Source organism: Ambystoma mexicanum, chromosome 6p, assembly GCF_040938575.1.
Source record: "Ambystoma mexicanum isolate Mex_15411 chromosome 6p, UKY_AmexF1_1, whole genome shotgun sequence".
Taxonomy (NCBI): Eukaryota; Metazoa; Chordata; class Amphibia; order Caudata; family Ambystomatidae; genus Ambystoma; species Ambystoma mexicanum.
Window position 1 is genome coordinate 1,311,871,306 of NC_090935.1, and position 19,970 is coordinate 1,311,891,275.

A 19,970-nucleotide genomic window follows, 5' to 3' on the forward strand; every position below is an offset into this window, starting at 1 on the left:
GCTGAGTCTGGCCCAAGTGGCATTCCAGTACGTGTCCATGTTGTGCAAGGGTATGCTGAGGTTTCACCCCCTGAGTCTGTGTCAGAAGAAGTGCTCAATCTGGAGGGTCCAGCAGGAGGCCGGGAGCAGCAGGGCCATGGTCAAGCTCCCATGTTAGAGGTGCAGAATGCTTCTGACCCTGGCACACCCACTGCATCCCGCTCTACCCCGTTCACTCCGTAGGAATCAGCTGGGGGCGAAAAAGACGTATGTGCGATATATGTCTGAGGACACTGGTACTGAGCCCAATCCCGGCTCCAGAAGTGTGCAAAAGGGACTGGTGGAGGGGCAAAAAGACCCTAAAATAGCATCTGCCAGCACAGCGTGCAGATAGTCCACAAGGCCCACATCCTGTCTGCACCGCAGACCACAAAGTGTCAGTGGAGTAGATCGTCTCAAGGAATGGCAGCGCCAACCGATCCAGCACAGCAGCTATCAATGCCTATTGCACCCAGTGATTGCAAGACCATTATATCCTTGCAAGTCACAAGGAGGGTGGGAACACCTGGATCCCACCCTCTTCCCCTTGCAAAAAGCAAGTGCTCGCAATCTTCCTTTGAGACTTTATAGACCATGGTTTAGAGTTAACAAAACCAACACTTTTGCGATGCACTAGATATGTGAATGCAAAATCTCCTTTCGGATTCAGCCCCTGTGTGATGTGCACAAGGACTTTAGGGTCAGAACCCTGAGCTGCCTAAATAATGTAACCTCATGTAAAGTAGCTGGGCCTTCAAGAGTGTGATGTTGGCCACTTTGGCAGCCTTTTGGTACTCGTCTCTGGGTGACCCAGTGTGCCCCATCCAGAATCTTCATTCCTGTCACACAAACTTGCAGACCAAAAAACAAAGAGAAAAACTACAAGCTATCATTCCCTTCCTTAAAGTTCACATTTTTGGGGGCATTCCTTAAAGTGCACCTTTTGGGGGGCATTTCTTTGCAGCGCACAGGCGCTAGCTTCATTGCAGAAGGGCAGGTTATTTACATCTGCTCCTATTCTTATTTTTTTTTCAAGCGTGGCCGGGATTCGAACCTGTATTTGCGCCGTGTGGGTTTGCTTCTAAGACGTGCGAGTTGCCAAAGAGCTATCCTCCCGTCCCACTTGAATGATGAACAATAGAAATAGAAAATGTCAACAGCTCAAAATACGAATATGCGTCTTCATCCGCCATGCGTTCAAGCACTATGAAGTGGGTGCTGACTTTAGTGGACCTCGACATCAGTAAGCAGGTGCCAGGTGGGCACTGGCCTCAGCAAGCGCTGCAGGGCAGACACTGGCAATAGTAAGCAGGACAGAGGGATTGGCACTTGCAGATGAAACTACCAGGAGTGCCTCATGAGTGAAAAAGTAGCAGGTAGCACTTCAAGGCTGCCTCTGAGAGGAGTCAATACAGAAGCACGGAGGACATGAGAGAAACAGAAGGTACAGTAGACATGGGTACTGGATGATCCCTGAAGTGACAGTATGCATCTTCACAGCGCTGTTGCAATTATTCAAGGCCGATTGCGGTATTCGATAAGAGGTCTACCATTAGCAACATGGAATGTTTAAAATGACACTGATTTGTACATAGGGAGCTTTGTTGCTTAGATAGGGGCATGCTGCCAGTCATTGCATTGCTGTTTAACATTGAATAACCTCACTCTGACTCCTGTTGCACATCCAAATGCTTAGGCCCTAATTCACAGAAGCGTTTTATAATAGCAAAACCCCATTGGAAAACGCTCTGTGAACCAGGGTCTTAGTGTGAATTTTGTTTGACCAAACGCGTGCCCAATAGAGCCACCACATAAGGATCTGTTTTAGGAGATCGATTTAAAATTGTTTCAAGTGACCTTTGTAGAACTCCTTTTAAAATGAAAGGCTTCCCATTGATGTTATAGTTCTTATAATTGTTGTATTTTTGTATTTTTGTATTTTCTCAATGTTGTCTTTTTACTGATGAGGGGGTAACTTTGTATATAATGTGAAAGGTTAACTTGTAAACGTGTCCCAATAAAAAAACAAATATCTGAAGACCTTCATTTCCACACATTCTTACAAACATTGAGCTAGAGGACCCGCCCCCCGTCCAAACCTTCCCAAGAGACCAGACCTCAAAAGAGCTGTAGTCACACCAATGAAGTCATACCAGCTCCCACAAACGAATCCACTACTATACAGCGGCATAAGGGCCTGCACGTCACTAACGAGGATACAGGATATTGGGATTAATTAACTCGCGCGCTGAGTGCGCACCAGCGGGGAGGCAATGAAAGCAACCACAATAAAACATGCAACACATATAAAATAAATATACAATCATATAACCAAAAACAAAATGATGTTTTGAACGAATGACAAGCTTATTCAGAAATACAATGTTCTGTCAAAACATACAATGAAATAAAATCCTGAAAAACAGTAGCCATTGCATAAATCATTGGGCAACTCAAGAGGAAAGTGTGTCTGCAGATGCAATAGAGCAGTGCCCTGCCTGCACACCCTGCCTAATCTAGTGATATGACCACCAAAAAACGAGTAAACTGCACAAATTACAATACAGCTAACATCCTACAATATCATCCCAAATCAAACCCAGGTGCTAGAGCCTTCATGCATTAAAATGGAACCATCCCAATCTTGATTGGCTTTCACCCAGCAGCTCCTTATGCACATTCCACCCCAACAAAGCATTCAATGACTTTACCTGCCAAAGGGTCGCTCAGCATCATTACACATGTTATACTGTTCTGCAGTGGACGAAATTCTCTCAACAAAGGAATGATATGTTTTTCCCTAGTTTCTGAATAATTAGGATAGAATCAAATGCAATGAGTTTACTGGAGTTTTCTCATCCCAATAACCTCCTGACTTGTCGACTCCCGAAGCTCCACACCGCACAGTCACTGTAGAGAGCGAGAGCAAGTGCAGTTGACATCTTGTGAGCAAGGTAGGCGAATACAGGGTTTGCACCTAGACCAGATGCTCTTCTTTTAGTGCCAAATACTTTAAAGGGAAAGTTGATCTGTTTGTTGACTTCAGAAGTTGGTTCCTCTCCCTTTCAATTTCCTTTAATGAAAAGTAGCTGTCCTTAAAATTATTTTTGCCACTATTAGCAATCGTTTCCGGGGTCAAAGGCTACCTGTCAGGACCCATCGACTTCAATATTTCCTTTACAAATCTCGTGCAAAGGATGCAATCTCTCGCGTTCACCTAAATCGTGCTTGCAGGTGTGTCCATGTAGAGCAAACATGGTCTCTGACTTATGCAGTTAGAAATGCATCGGGCACCCAGTCCACCTGCAATGACCAGAGCTAAATTGGGACAACACAGTAATTGTCTACAACAATTATTCTCCATTATGACTAATGGTTGGATGTTCCCATGCCCGTAAACAGCAGACCTCAACGCTGAAACAGGCAGCAATTTAGTTTCAATAAATATCCATCATATTGATAGAGTAGTTTTCCTACGTTGGCACAGAACGAAAACAATGGCTCAATTAGACTGTGCAGCAGAATTGCCATGATTCAGCATTTGCCTGCCCAGGTCAGAGTATGCGCCAAAATAATGGCAAGCTAGTCTTACCAATCTACCCAATCCAACTCTGCCCCATTACCAACAAATGTGCTTGGCTTAGAAGATGGTCACTTTGGAATATTAGCCCTCAGGTCATGTGACCCAATCAACTTAGTGTATCTCCCAGTGAACTTCTGCAGAGCATTAGGAGTCAGAGCAATAAGGAGTGCATCACCCACATGGGGTAACAGCAGAATTCGGCTATTGCTGGGGTGTCTCCTACAGTGTGTAGGTAGCCGTCGCGGTCATTAACATAGAGGCTAATCAGCAGGGGTTGCCCGAACGTAGCCCTTTAACCATCTTGATGCATAGACCCGGTAATTCCTCATTCAGAAAACCAATCCCCATTCCCATTTGACCCCCCATAGAGCTCAATGGGAATGGGGATGGAGCTAATAACGGGCCCGTTATTAGCTCGTTGGTCCACTTGCGCGACCTGCAAAGGACGTCTGATCTGACCAGACGTTCTGTGCAGGTGCAGCAAGGGAACCTCGTAATAGGGCAGAATGGGTTTACCGGCACCGGCACCATTACCTGTGCCGGTAAACCCCTTTCGCCAACCTCGTAATGAGGCCCTTAATGTTAGAGTGAACAAAGAATCCGTAATTGGATTCATGATATAGATTCACGTAATTTAGGTCTTTGTTCCCAAATTAAATAACCCTGTTTGAAATTGTTCCCTTCAACCATACGGTAAATGGACTTTACAGCACCAGACGGGTGCAGCACTGGTGGCCTCAACATCAGTCTTTGCTAACATGCAGCCCTCTAACTCAATCATGCAGTTTCTGCTTAAGCAAGTTTCTTCTAAGGCATTTGTCATGGCTGTCACTTACATGAAATATGAGCAAAGAACGGTGTCCATAATCCTAGCGCGGTAACACAGCCGTAGAACCCCAAGTTTTGGTCTCTAGTTAGAAGGCAATGCAATGTGTCCTTTAGGGACCACGTTCAGCTTTGTCAAAACATCTATCATATTATTTGACTGTAGAGCCTCGATTTCACCATCACCTGTGACCCTCCTTCAAAACACATGTTGAAAAGAAGAGTATGATGACAGCCTCAGACCTGCTCAAACATCTCTGTGGAACCAAGCCCTTGCCCACTTCCCTGTCCAACTTTAGGACAATTGTCCAAGCCTAGGCACTCTACCAGCTGGATGGTGGTAACACCCCCTTGCAGGTGTCCTAGCCACTATCCCGGCCTGGCTGGAAGCTGCCCGGCACGCCACAGCCAGTCTCATTTCATGCCAGATGAAACTGAACCACCTCACCCCCACACTGAAAGTGCTTCATTGATTGGCTTCCCAAAGTCTGTGTCCCCTGCAAGACGACCTGCATCACCCACTAATCATTGACATCTAGCTAAAATACTCTCCATCTCAGATGGACCATGCAACACCCGCTGTCATGGAACCTCTAAGAAGTGCACGACGGAGAAGAACAGGACATAAGCATTCAACCACTGTGCCTCCCCGCTCTGGAAGAACACACCAGCTGACATCAGGCTGGCTCTCTCTCCTATGCTTCAGGAAGACACGGAAGCCCCTGCTCTTCAAAGAACGCTACATCCACCCATGGTGGCAAGATTCACCCTTCCCTACCCTCCACAATCTACTATGTAACCCGATTCTCGACTGTGCGGTGCTCTGCTTCTTTCAGTCTAGGCTCACACTATATTGATCGCAGACATACATATAGCTTCATTGATTCCAGCAGCCATTCATGGGTAAACACACATACAGCTGGCTTATGTTAATGCTCTCCATCACTTACTACAATATACCAGAAATATGTCATCAAACGGATTGATGCATAGGGCCCCCACCTAAAATATTTCTGTACTTTGCTTGACTTTAACTCTTGTGTATTGTCAACAGGAAGGTCTAGGACAATTTTACCGAAAATAAATGGTCGCAATGACCAAAAGTTCTAAAAATGCTTCCGCCAAAGGTTCGAACACCAAAAGTTCAAACCTTTGGTGGTAGCATTGTAAAAAAAAAAAACAGGGGCTGCGGGGGTGTCCCACGCATTGCCCTGCTCACTACACTTCATGCTATAGTGAGCAGGCGTTGGTGGGGGACACCCCCGCAGTCGTACGTTTAAAAACATAAAATAAAAACGGGGGCTGCAGGGGTGCCCCCCGCATCGCCCCGTTCACTACACTTCGTGGTATAGTGAGCAAGGGTTGCGGGGGACACCCCCGCAGCCTTAGGTTTAAAAAAAAAAAAAGAAAAGAAAAGGACCCTACAGCACCGGCTCTGATCTTAGAAGTGAAAGGGAACTGGCGCTGCAGGAACCCAGCGTGAAGATGAAGGTAAGTGGGGTTTGTTTATGTTGGGGGTGTGGGTGGGGGTGTGCTGAGGGTGTGGGTGGGGGGTGTTATGGGTGTGTTGTGTGTGTGGGTGTGAGTATGTATGTGTGCTTGCATGAGAAAGGTGCAAACTTCTGGTAGTTCACACCTTTCTCATGCAAACGTTTCGCCCGCTGTACTTTCAGCCGCGGGCAAATCACTGCAAATCAACAGGAATACATTGCATGATGCTCTTTAGTTGAATTGACGACCACCATATATTATTGCTAATTCCATTCACAAAAATATATCATAGACCTCTTTAATTTACTGAAAGAGCATCACATTATTTATTAAGATTTGACATATTTAAGAGATAAAGTCAAGTCAATCAGGAAAACACTTTTCATCCACCTTAGTGCTTAGGTATAATCTAATCGAGGGACGTGCTTAAAATGACAAGCAGGCACTTGTGCTAGAGTTCAGTCTGTCCACAGGGATGGATGTAATCCAGTTAGCTGGCCCAGTAAACACCCTCAGGTGGATTCTTTTCTGACCGTCATCACTTCAGGCAGAGGCCAAAATCTCAAATCTCAATCGCAACATCAATGTTTCTGGCCCAGCAAAGTTGTGTGCCAAGGGCCGTTCATGGATCCCTCTCGGGATAGCTCAGATCGCTCATTCTCATCTTTGATGTACTCATACGACTTCCCCGGAAAAAATGCAGGTAATACTGGCACCGGTATTTTTCCAGACCGAGGAAATACGAGTTTGCTGGTGGGGGCTGTTGATCTACTAGCAGGCCTGCCCAGCTGGTAGTTCAGGGCCCTACTGGTAAATAAATGCCACAATCACTGGCACTGGTACTACCAGTGCCGGTGATTCTGGCAATCCCATTGCATGGAGTCCTACGAGACTCCATAGAATGGGAACTTACCGCCATCTCCATCACCTGGGATATAGGGTGGCGGAGACGGTAAGGGCAGTGTTCTGGTATCCCGACAAAATTACCAGCAGGATACCTGGAATCTTGCAATGAGCCTGCTAGTCCCAAAAACATAAGCCACTATTACCACATATGACTAACTTGGAGCATACAAGTCATGTTTCCACTTGAAATGTTGTGAGCCATGAAGACTGTGGCTAGAAGTAACATCAAATGGCTGGGCCTTCTGCAAGGACCTTGGGCAGTGAACTCCTGCTGGTATATATAATTAGTAGCCAAGGGTTCAATGATTGAATATTTTTGAGTAATCCAAGTTCATTGAGAATGAAATCAAGAGCAATCATAGAATGGCGACAGCTCTCTTTGTAGGTGCTGGTGTGGGGCAGCAGCATCCTTGCAGTTGTATATCTGTTGGGTCAGAGGGAAATGCATGTTCTTAATCCACACGGAAGAGCAGCCCGCAGTGCCTAATGTAAAGCCTATTCCTGAGACAGGCCCAGACCACCTTAAGATCTCTGGCTGGCCAACACATCCCAAGTGCCCAGAGGCATGAACGCCTCATGAGCAGGAAGATCCTTTCACGGAGCTTGGAGCACGACTGTGCAATTTAGTAGGTAAGGAACTGAGAAAAGGAAAGGAGTGGAAAGGATAAATAATTTGGACTACTCACATCCCCTTTCCCCAGGAAGCATGTAACCAGTGATGCTCACTGAGCCTGATCTGAGCCAATCGTGACATATGTGCACTGGTCCAATACACTGCCCTGCAGTTGCAATAACTCTTCTATTCACACTACCAGGAAGCCGAGCGGCTACCCATGCATCTTAAGGAATATCCCAATAGCTGGATAGCCCCGAAATATATGAAGATTACATTTAAGTGTGTGAGCAGCATAGAAGTAATGGGTACACAAAGAGGCCTACATTGACACCAAGGCACGTGCAGATTGTGTGGAGGAGAGGAAGTTGACACAGAGGAACACCTGCTATCGGCATGTGATAGCCTGAGTACCATGTGTAGACAGCATAGCCTTACATATGGTCCAATCTCAGCGAGGAGTCGCTTATTTCTGAGGAGTTATGGAACACCTACTTCAGAGGTAATGGTCTAAACTTGATTTATTATTGGACGACATCTTGGTGTTGGACTGAACTTGTTACGTATGACGTCTTCTTGAACGGAACGTTTACAGTAAGATGACAATAAATGTTCAGGACTTTTTATCACAGCTTACAGGTGCATTTTAATGACGTTTTAGAGGATGGTTTTAAATGCATCTACCGAATTATAGATGTGATGATGATTTTATTATATGTTTTTTGTATGGAAGATTCGTAAGTGTCTCTTAGGGTGCATAGAAAGCGTTACAGGCTATAATATACTAAATAAATAAATATAACTATTCTATTCTTTGAAAACATTTGCGTTGTTCTTAGTAATTCTTGAGAGCGTGGCCATCCATTCATTCAGTCTTTATCAAAGGATGACAGATGACGTTCAGCAATTCGGGGTGGGGCTCGGGTTTCTGTATATGTAGCTTTATGTACACGGTGAATAACAGCATTGAACAGGATGAACAGAGTCATTTGCTTGTACATGCTGGGATTTTTTGCCGGTACTCACCAGCAAATGAGGAAAAAGGCTGGCAAATGCAGGATCCTCAGGTCTGGCCGCGACTGTGGTTCTAGCCATGACATTTTTTTCTTGGAGGGGAAATGGCACACCGGTGTATGTTGCTGGGGTGATTCCCGGGCCTCGGGGATACACACATTATTAATGATGCTCTATCACATACTTAGATGGACCCTCGTGAGAGATTCCTCCTGCACCGAAGTGCTATGGCAGTTGGCTGATCTCTGAGGTGGGCACTTAACTTGCAGTGCTCTCCAGCCAGACTCAGTAGGCAAACTCAATAACACGTTTCTGGAAGGGGGCACCTTGCTTTGCCCTTGGAGAACCATCTGCCTGTTTCAAGGGCCCCGGTTTACGGGAAAAGGGGCCAAACCTAGGTAACCATAAACATTGACACCTTGCTAGTCACCGGTACTGCTATATTTCATGACCAGTACCAATTAGGATTGGAGGATAGATCGGAGGCAGGGGGTGGGGTTGAACTTGAGGGGAGCTCAGAGCTGTTTAGCTCCTGCTTGTAGCCTAGAAGAGCATGGTTAGCTTGGTACAAACGGCTACCAGGAGTTACATATGACTGCCCAGGCCAACGGATGCCGAACAAATACACCTATGTGAATTTAACTCTTTGCATTTGGGACAATCTATAAATAAACATTAGAGCACATCTAGACAACATTTAAAGCATAAGGGGTCCTAAATAATGGACACAAGGATAGGTTAGTATCTTGTGTGGAATTTAGACTTGCAGAACGCTATTTGTTTGCTCCTTGCTCCTCAGTGGAAGCTCCTGGTCACTGCTTAATTCTGAATAACAAGGAGCTGCTTTTAGCTCCTGCTTATCCAATAATAATTTCTATCCCTGAAGGCGCACTGTATGGGAAAAAAATGATGCCATGCAGCAAGGGGTCAATCTGCGGTCCTATGGAGGAGTCTTTCATTAGGCGCAATGTAGACAACCAATATAAAAAATAAACAATCATAATAGTGCCACCCTATCCATAATAAAGCTCTTTATGGACTGCAAAAAAAGAACATCTGTGGTTCAGTCCTGACCACTACTAAGAGAAAAGGCCATTATCTATCGAGTCTATGGCAACATACAGTGACGTGTTTTACAGAGGGAACCTCCCTTTTATACTGTACTCGATCCACAGACGTTTTGATGCTTTCACCTCGCGTGGCAGACACGCTGTTGCACCAGTTGCTAGGTTATTAACTCAATAAATATGGCCGACTGGAAGGGCGAAACCAGCACAAGAGAGAGCAAGTGGCTTTCAGCACAGCCACGTCTCATAGGCATGCACTGTTGGAACCTGGGAAGTGTGAGAGGCAGCTTGTTGTGCCAGGGGGTGGGCGGCACTGAAGGGCTCACTGACATTCTAAATTATTGAAGCAATGTGGAGCTGGTGAGACTTAGCATGTGCATATGTTTGTAGTGATGTACCCCAACATCATGTTTGGGTTTTGAACGGCGTGGAGACGCCCCAGTAAGAAATGCTTTAAAATAATGAGTTGCAAAGGTGCATTTTACAGCACTATTTTTGAGGAGAAATAGTTAAAAAGCCATACAATTTACAATTAGTCTTCTAGGGAAACACAAAAACAATGCAATTGTTACCAGGTCCCCAACTGCACCCAGGAGTATTTTACAAGTTTGCTATGATGCTTGTGTCTCGAAAGTATACTAGCATGGCCATTCTAAATCACTTTCTTAATACGTTGCTCACAATACATGCCAGCATTGCTAATGCAAATCCCTTTTAAGAAGGTGTGTGCACAAAATATGTGCCAGCATTGCCAGGGTAAATTATTTTCATGAAGCTTTGCTAAAATATGCCAGCATTGCAAAAGTAAATCACTTTCATGAAGCTGAACCCCCAATGTATGCCAGCATTGCCCCTGTGAAACACTTTCATGAAGTTGGGGGTCACCCGTCAAAAAAAAAACTCATTCACGTACATTCACTCAGTCACACTCAAACACAATCACAGAAACATATACATACATGCACAGAAGCACACATACTCACACATACACACATTCAAACTCTTCCAAACACACATTCTTCCTATCATTCAAAGCATGCCTGCAATTAGGCATGCACACACTTTTAAACTTTACTTATAACTTATGACTTGCAGGCTACCTGAGCTTTCTGATTGGGGCTTAGATGGAACACATAACAATGGAATTGGAATCCCTACCTCGCGAATTACACACAGAACTTTAAAATAGTTAGAGTCAACCACTGGCATGTTTTAGCAGCAGATTAGAAAGAGGTGGATGTGAGTGGGCCTGTCCCAGCCGTACATGCCTTTCTAAAGGACCTGTATGTGTCACCTTTCCCAGTTACATGCTTTTTTTTGTTGCACTGCATGCTGGGTCTTGTGGGCCCACCCTTACAATGGGAAAAACACAACTACAAGTTCCAGCATGCAATTAGAGGCAACAACCAAGACAGGCTTGAAGAGACCACCAATGAAACTGGGAAAGTTGCCCACTATGGAGACCTGCATTTTTGGAAGGGAGAATAATACTTCAAAGAGCAGTGTTTTATAAATCCAGTACAGGTGGGGCAGAGACAGTTGCATGCCTGAGGTCCTTTTTTAGCAAACTTACACTTCATGTGTAACTGCCTTGGCAATAGGGCTATCCACTTCTTTGAGGCACTCCTCTTTAATGAAGTCTCCCGGGTCTCTTTTTAACTGACTCAACAATACTTATTTTGTTCACCTCAGAAGGATGAAAAGATGAGCAGCTCCTGCCGAGATCCGAGCCTGCTATTTTATGGATAGATTAGAGGAGGGAAGGAAGGGTTTTTTGACCTTTTTTTTACTCCTATAATTTGAATGCTCACTACTGGCTGCCTTCGGTGCCCGTATGCCTCCGGGCCACTTTGGTTGCCCCTAATAAATAACGTAAAGTAAAGGGAGGATGGCGGGAGGCCAGGTATTTTTGGTGGTACTTGGTGCGGTGGGTATAGATACAAGAGGGGGCTAGGAAAGGGGAGTGGCAGTAACCCAGCCATTTGATCACGGTTGTCTCTCTCTGATTTGCGCCTCCTGCACTGCTCAACAACCTGGTGTAGCGCACCTCAGGGTTATGATACGATATGACATTTATAACGCGCCTATACACAAGTGTTTCAAGGCGCGACGAGGCAAGGGAGGGGAAACAGAGGTAGGACAATGACACCATAATGGATCCATCGGGCTTCACTCTTGCTTTCTATAACATCCCCGTGGTGGAAGGCATCCCTTTGGCTGAGAGCTACCAATCTGCGCTGCAATCTATGTTACTCCTTAGAATATGTATAACTGTTCTGAAGGAAGCTCAGCTGGAACCCGAGCGTTTGCATCTGCCTGGGCCTTAGCTCTCTTCTCAGGTTTCTTATAGCAGGACATCCGGCCTCTCCCTCCCGTCCCATGAGTCAATTCCATCACATCTTGTGTTGTCTTACTTCTCACAGAGGATGCTGTGAAAAGATCAGCAGGCTGATGTGCGCTGCAACATGTGCGGGGCCGTGCAACATGAGAGGACAGCGCGTGCAGCGCCAGAGGAGAGGTACCTGCCCTGCCGTGTCCAAAGCGTCTTGGCAACACATGAGAAGAGCAGCCCCTCTTAACATCGTACTCATCTATTGCTAGCTCAGCAGCTCTGGGCAGTTGGAGGCCTCTCCTGGGCGGGGGAGGATGCTTTTCTAATGCACGCCAAGGACACTATATGGGCCACGACCTGAATCCTAAGCAAGAGGAGGGGGAAAACATCTAAGAAGTCAAGAGAATTCTAGATCAAGGGATAATATCAGGTTTTTATATAGCACTTCATGACAACGTTCTCCCACTTCTAGGCACTATAATAGTAGCTGTTACTCTTTTCCAGCTGTTACTATTATCCAATGAAATGGCAATCAACATTATTGCCCTTGGAAGGATACTGGGCTGAGCCGGCTGTGCCACAATTTGAACTTGCAGTGCTAGCAGGCCCTGGGTCTGAGCCTAGTGCATAAGCTAAGAGCTATCCACCGTATTTGTGCATAATTGAGCTAGTTGCCATAGTTTTCCACAATTGAGCTAGCCACTGTGTTGTGCACAAGTGAGCCAGCCACCTTATTTGTGCATAATTGAGCTAGCCGCCGTATTTGTGCATAATTGAATGGGCCACCTTATTTGTGCATAATTAAGCTAGCAGCCGTATTTTTCAATAATTGAGCTAGCCACCGTATTTCTGCATAATTGAGCTGGCCACCTTCTTTGTGCATATTTTACCTAGCCGCCGTATTTGTGCATGATTGAGCCAGCCAACTTATTTGTGCATAATTGAGCTAGCCACCTCATTTATGCATAATTGAGCCAACTGCCGTATTTGTGCATAATTAAGCTTGCCACCTTATTTGCGCATAATTGAGCTAGCCGCCATATTTGTGCATAATTGATCTAGCCACCGTATTTTTGCATAATTGAGCTCGCCAACTTATTTGTGCATAATTGAGCTAGCCACCTCATTTATGCATAATTGAGCCAACTGCCGTATTTGTGCATAATTAAGCTTGCCACCTTATTTGTGCATAATTGAGCTAGCCGCCATATTTGTGCATAATTGATCTAGCCACCGTATTTTTGCATAATTGAGCTCGCCACCGTATTCTGTGCATAATTGAGCTAGCCGCCGTATTTCGCCACTGATCCCACTTTGGTCAAGCTTTTTCCTGTTCACTTTGACGTGTCATTTGGGGTGTATAGACCATGGAAACTCAGTGAGGTAAAGAAAGAAGGCCCCCAAAAGGAATCCTTCTGAAACGTCTTGCAATACAAGTTCCCCAGATGTTGCATTTTGTTGCTATAACTATGATTAGTTGTTCAATCTTTCCCCTGACTCTCTAATTCCCTTTCCCCTTCCCTGCCATTTTAATCCTTCCGATTGTTATAGCATATTTCTTCCGTTGCTTACATCGATGCCTCCAACACTCTATATTTTGATCTCTCTCTCCATCTTTTTCCCCCTCATCCTTGCCTCATCACTTCTCGCTCACACCTGCCGCCTCCTTTCTCAAAAGTGACCCTCTTAACTACTGTAGCACACCTGGCTCTGGTCAGGGTGCTCTACACTGTTGTGACAGCTGGCTGCAGTTACTTTACCCTCACCGCCAAATCCTATGGCTGTCCGAAAAAGTATGTATTCTTCCTCATTACATACACTTTACTGTTAGGGTGAGACGAGGCTCCATTGTTTACTGAGTGTTTTGGCATAAGGTTCGTTATTTCTCACACCAATTCTTCATTCCCTCCTGCAGTGTCTGATCCCACCCGGGCTAACAACCACCTGCTGATTTCACCTCCCTCAGCTGGTGCCATCTTAGAGTAGGGCTGTAGAGGGCGGCCATCTTGTGTGTGGGTAGTGGTGAGGGAGGCCTCCATAGCTGATTACTCCACTGTGATCAGCCCGGGCATACCAGTTAACGGTGCTCAGGTTATGGATAAAGATTCTGATTAATGACTCTTGTGTGCCTGTTCAGTGACTGTTTAGGGATTGCATTTCAATTGTACTATACTTTGCATGTATTTTGTCGCCATGTGTCGTGGACCATTCTCAGTTGCACTTTTCATGTGGCCTTGCTTACCTCCCAACCTTGCCGCATTTCTACAAGTCTCACTTCTCTTCATGTGTCCCCCCTCCCACCCTCCTAGTGCCCTTCCCAGAGCACCGAGGCTCAGTGTATCTTTCCAATGGCCTCACTATTCATGATTTAATTTTGCAACACAATCTTGACCTCTTTCGCATTACAAAGAGTTGGTTAACAAGCTCTTGTGATCCTGTACTTGGTTTATTTCTTCCAGACACAAACACTCAAGGCCACTTCCTGCCTCAGTCTCTGCCGGTCCCATTGCCCAACAGGGAGACCCCAAGCAGCCCTGCAGGCCAAGCCAGAGAATCCGAATGTTCTACATCGACTGCTGCGGCCACAGCTACATCCAAGATGGCTGCTGCCATGCTTGAGTGCATACCTGACTCAGGCTGCCTTGGGCCCACAGCACCTTGATTGGCCGAAATCCACATTTGAAGCAGCCAACCCCCTGTGCCAGCAGGTGAAACCGGCCCCCAATGAAGGCCAACACTCAAGGCCACTTCCTTCCTCAGTCTCTGCCGGTCTCATGGTGGGACAGGTCCCCTTCCCCAACAGAGAGACCCCCAGCAGCCCTGCAGGCCCAGCCAGAGAATCTGAATTTTCTACATCGACTACTGCAGCCACAGCTACATCCAAGATGACTGCTGCCATGCCTGAGTGCATACCTGGCTCCCAGGCAGCCTTGGGACCACTGCACCTTGACTGGGAGAAATCCGCATTTGAAACAGCCAACCCCGTACCCTGTCAGGTGAAGCCCGCCTCCACTGAAGGCCAACACTTTTTGCCACTTCCTCTTCAGTCTCTGCCGGTCTCAGCCGCGTCGACCGCAACACTGCACATGCTACGCAACAGGTATGGACTCAAAAGAACTGTGACTTTTTGGCCAAAACACAAATGGACTATAATATGTGCGTCATGTATTTGCTGCATCAGACTGATCTGTCTAAATTGCATGTTAGCCATTCCTTTGTAAATAATTACTGTAAAAACAAGCATGCTGCTGTTCATGTGCCCCCTACGAATAAACCTATGCTGGCCCCATTGGTGCCCTATTCTGTTTTGCTAAGTGGTCTTCTTCCTGGTGATCCACTATTTCCATGTCACCCCCTTGCAAAGACTGAGCCATTATCTGCCAGCTCGCATTACAATATGAATGCTAATCCCACACAAAAAATGCTGGCTACCGTGCACCTCCCCTTCCAAACAACGCCAGCACACTGATGTCTCTAATACAAAAGGCTCTGTTATCCCCCATGACCGCCTAGTTCCTTCCTTCCCTCTGGCCACTGCATGTAGCTTCAGTGCTTCTAAGGCGCAGGACCCGGCCCGACCGCTAGCCAGTCAGATAGCTTGCACTGCCCTCGGTGAAACTGTGCCCTGCCCCCTCCCTAGCACGGTCCATGCATGCGCGGAGAGGGTCCTAGCATCCCTCATGCCCCACCTGATTCAATCTCTGATTGCATTAACCCACTGTGCATGCTTGTTCATCACAGCCTGGAGCACCCTCGCAAACCTGACAACATGTGCACAGCTCCTCCCACTAGGGTGCCCAGCCATCACACGCGCCCCCACCTCCATGGCATTCCGTGCATGATTTCAGCACCTCACATTGTCCACCAGGCGCCCACCAAAACCGTCCCACTGCTTCACCCCATATCCCCCAGCTCATGAGTCTTCACATCCCAAGTCCATTCTCGCGCACACAAGCTCTTCCGACTTTTCATCCCCTCTCTATCTCCTCATCCTCGCAAATGCAGCCCAAACCATCCCTGTTGGCTTTTACACACAATAGCTCCATCTCACCACTTCCAGCCTTGCCCTTGACCCTTACCAAACACACACACCGCATCATCAACAGCACCAAATTTCCACACACTCAATGTGTTCACTCTAACAGTGCACGCACAACACATCTCCCACACCTTCCCACTGCCCATCCACTCACCCACCAAGCACTTCTCCCACGCCCTAGCACACTGCACATGCAACCCCCCCCTTGCAACCTATATACATCATCCACACACCCACACCACGACCATGGCCACATTGAACAATGTCTCCCACCCACCTCCTCCAGCAGTATCCATATCAGAAACACATGACTGAGACTACGCACTCAGCCTCTGACACCCACCAAGTTAGCCAATCGCTCATGCATTCCAGCAAACACCACCAGCCCCAACCCATATGCACACCACCTTTTGGAAATGACACCCTTAGCCGCCTCCTCCTCATCTCTTCACTATACCACTCCCTGCACTGGCCTTGCCCGTACACACTGTCTCTGCTCCAGACCATATTCACCCCCCCCACAAAAAAAACACCAATCCTATTTGCAAGTTGCCCCTAAAACCGGACCTCCATCATCAACTCCTCACATCCTTGTTGTCCCCCCACCCATTAACCACCTCCACAACCCCCCTCCCTTCCTAAAACCTTCACCTGTGCTCTCGTTAATGCCCGTTCCATCTGCGCCTATGCCCCCGACATCCACAACCTCATTATAGAGCAAAATCTTGACATTTTAGCTATAACTGAAACCTGGCTACATGATACTTCTGGCCCCTTCCTACCTATCCCTTGCTGTACCCACAGGCTATTCCATCCTTAGAGCCGATTGGAAAGACAGCCTAGGAGGCGGCATTGCTATTATACATAAATCAACTTTCCCCCTTAGAGATGCACCGCTCCAACCCCCACCAGGCTATGAAATCCTTTTGGCTAAATTCCAATCTTCCCCCCAAAACTACCATCAACCTACTTCCCCTCTACTGCCAACCCTCCCATTCAGGTACCTCTGCTTCCGACATCCCCCCTCCTCATCATCCCTCCCCTCAAGCCCAAAACAAAATTGACCCTCCTAGGGGATTTCAACCTAGGTTTTAACAGCGGCTCTGACCTCAAAGTTTCCACCCTCACAGCTACCTTAGATGAGTTGAATCTCTCCCACTTAGTCTTCCATCCCACCCATGAAAAAGGTAGAAGTCTTGACTGGATCCTGCCATGCACCATTCCACTCCAAGCTTTCGCCCCTATCCCCTTTCCCTGGTCAGATTACTCACTAATCCCTTTCACCTTCACTACCCTCACCATAAACACCCCTAGCATCAGCAAACTCATTCGCATCACTGCCAGAGACACCCGCAAGCTCACTGTCGAGCTTTTAGCCCCCTCCATCCTAGCTTTACTCACCCCGCCCCCTAATAATTCCAAACCAGAAGCCATTCTCGCATCTTAAAGCTCTGCACTGCTCAAAATATTAGAGCAACACACTCCCCTCAAAGCCAGCTCCCGCAAAAAACACAATACCCAAAATTGATTCGGTGACGGTTTTGCCTTCCTCTGATAAAAGAAACGAGCACTTGAACACCTCTCAAGAAACCCCTGCCCCAAAACAAACAAAGCAACCTTCCAATGCACTGCAAATTGTTACAAAGCAGCTAATATTCACACCACAGCTATAATATCTAATACTAGGATTTCTAATGCTAGCTCCAATGCCAAAGAACTCTTTAGAATCCTCAGAGAGCTCGAATCCCCAGCACCCCTCCTGACAGCCTCCCTAAAGACAAAGCTTGGTGCACACTCATACAATCCGCCCTTGCCAACAAAACACCGACATTTAAGGACAAAGCTATCCACAAAAAATACTCCTTCCACCGCTACCACGCTTCCCCCTGGTTAGCACCCCTAACACTGCAACCCCACCCCCTCTATTCCACTTCTCCACCTTCTCCCCATTAGAAATATGTACTACCATCCAGCACTTGCTTGCCCAGCCCCTAATGCAGCCACCTTCATCAATGCAATATTCAAGACCAACTCGATCCCTTCTGCTGTCAAAGAATCTTCGGTCACCCCTCTCCTAAAAAAAAACACTTTAGACCCCTCTATGCCCACTAACTATTGCCCCATCACCACAGTTCCCTACCTTCTCAAAATCCTTGACTGCACAGCATACTCTCATCTGCAGCTACACATAGAAAACCATAACCTACTAGGCACCTTCCATTCTGGCTTTAGATCTAGACACAGTACTGAAACTGCCCTCCTCAACCTCAAGATTCAGCTTGACCTCATCAGGGACAATGGTGAGCTTGCAATTCTTCTTCTGTTAGACCTTTCCGCAGCCTTCGACCTAGTCGATCGCGAGATCCTTTGTAAACACCTAACCACCATTTTCCACCTCTCCCCAGGAGCCACCCTTTCTTTCTGGGCTGAACCACCAGAGTCTTTGCAGGCCTCGAGTCAGCTGACCTCATACATGTGTCCTACAGGGTCCCACAGGGCTCTTGCCTCTCCCCCACTTTCTACATGTATACCAAATTACTCTTTGACAAACTCAATAGCCTCAACATACCCTACACCAATTTTGCCGAGGACAACTCCAACTTCTGCTCCACATTTCAATCTGTTTCATGTGTCTCCCCCTGCCTCGGATCTGAGAGTGGAACTGTCTGTGATGTCATTGCTTCTAGTTGCATTCAATATAGAAGGATCTTTCTCTGGAAGAAGCGGGAGGATGCTTCTTGGTTCCCAGTTGTCTTCTGTTCTTTTTCATCTGCGTCTCTGTTCACCCGTGTACTGGGTAACACTCTGGATTTGGTCATTTCTTCAAAATCCCTCCTTTTCCTCTTTCGATGGCCGGGACAGATTATTTAGTTATATTCGTTGTAGTTATTTTTCTTTAGCACCTGTTTCTGTTGTCCATCCTAACCCAACCTATGCCGTTCAGTCCATTACGAATGACACCCCAATGTCTTTAGTTGAAATCTTTCTTTCGTTTCTCAGTAACAATATGTTTTCTTCTGCTATTGATGTTAACTTTCTCTCAACTAATTTTCTGTCGCCTTGAGAGTAGCGGTTTGTCGTGCCTGCTCCGGATTTTGCAATCCGAGTCTTGCCCTCCTGATCCTTGATTGTCGATCCCAATTAAGGGCAGGAAAGTAATCCATCCCATGTCTTGAATGAGCCTGGCGTGTATCTTGTGACTACCCTGTGCACTCTCAACTTCCTTCCCTTCGACAGTCCTATAAGGAACATGTTCATGCAGCTAAGTGTACCCCCAGGCCAAACAGGGCAGGTCTACTATGGGGTTACATACACACGCAAGGAACAACAATGGTAATCACAACACACAGTAATATCATAGTTTCTCTTTATTTCAGATGTAATGTGAGGGGATGTGATGTGCCTGTGTTTTGTGCTGACTGTGATACGGACCTTACGTAGCAGAGCGGCATTGTTTCCTGGCGGTCATGGACTCAGCCGGTTTCCCAGGGAACAGGAAAAGATTCCCTTATGGGGTGGGGAGAGTGGCCCGGCAAGTGCGGCCCAGGTGAAGAGGTGCCAGGGCACGGGCCTGGCATGTCACGATCCTGGGCTGCTTGAGCAGGGTGGCCTGGGCCAAAGTGACCCCGGCACCAATCAGGAAGTCGGGCAACACGCCCTGTTCAGGTAAGTGAAGGACCTCAACAAATGCAGCAATGTGGACGACCAATGCTGGGTGGAGCAGTGTGGAGTGTGCTTGGCTGGGCAGTAGTGGTGACAAGCCCTGCCGTCTATTGACAAGTCTTCCAGCAGCGTGACGCCACAGGAACAGTGTGGAGAAGCCGGCACCCATAGGGGGGTCACCATACACACTGCAGCAGGCAGGCCTTCTTATGTCATCCCACACGCAGTGGCAGGGGAGTGGGTCCCACCCCTAACAGAACAGTGACCATCCACTGCCTTGGTCGGAACAAGTGGCATCGATGCATGACACCTGCATATAAAGCCCAGAGACACTGGTAGGTGGAAGAGGACCCAGGGGAAGGCGGTGAGGAAATCTGTGTACTGAGTAGGGGGTACGAGTGTGGTGGTCTGACCACTCA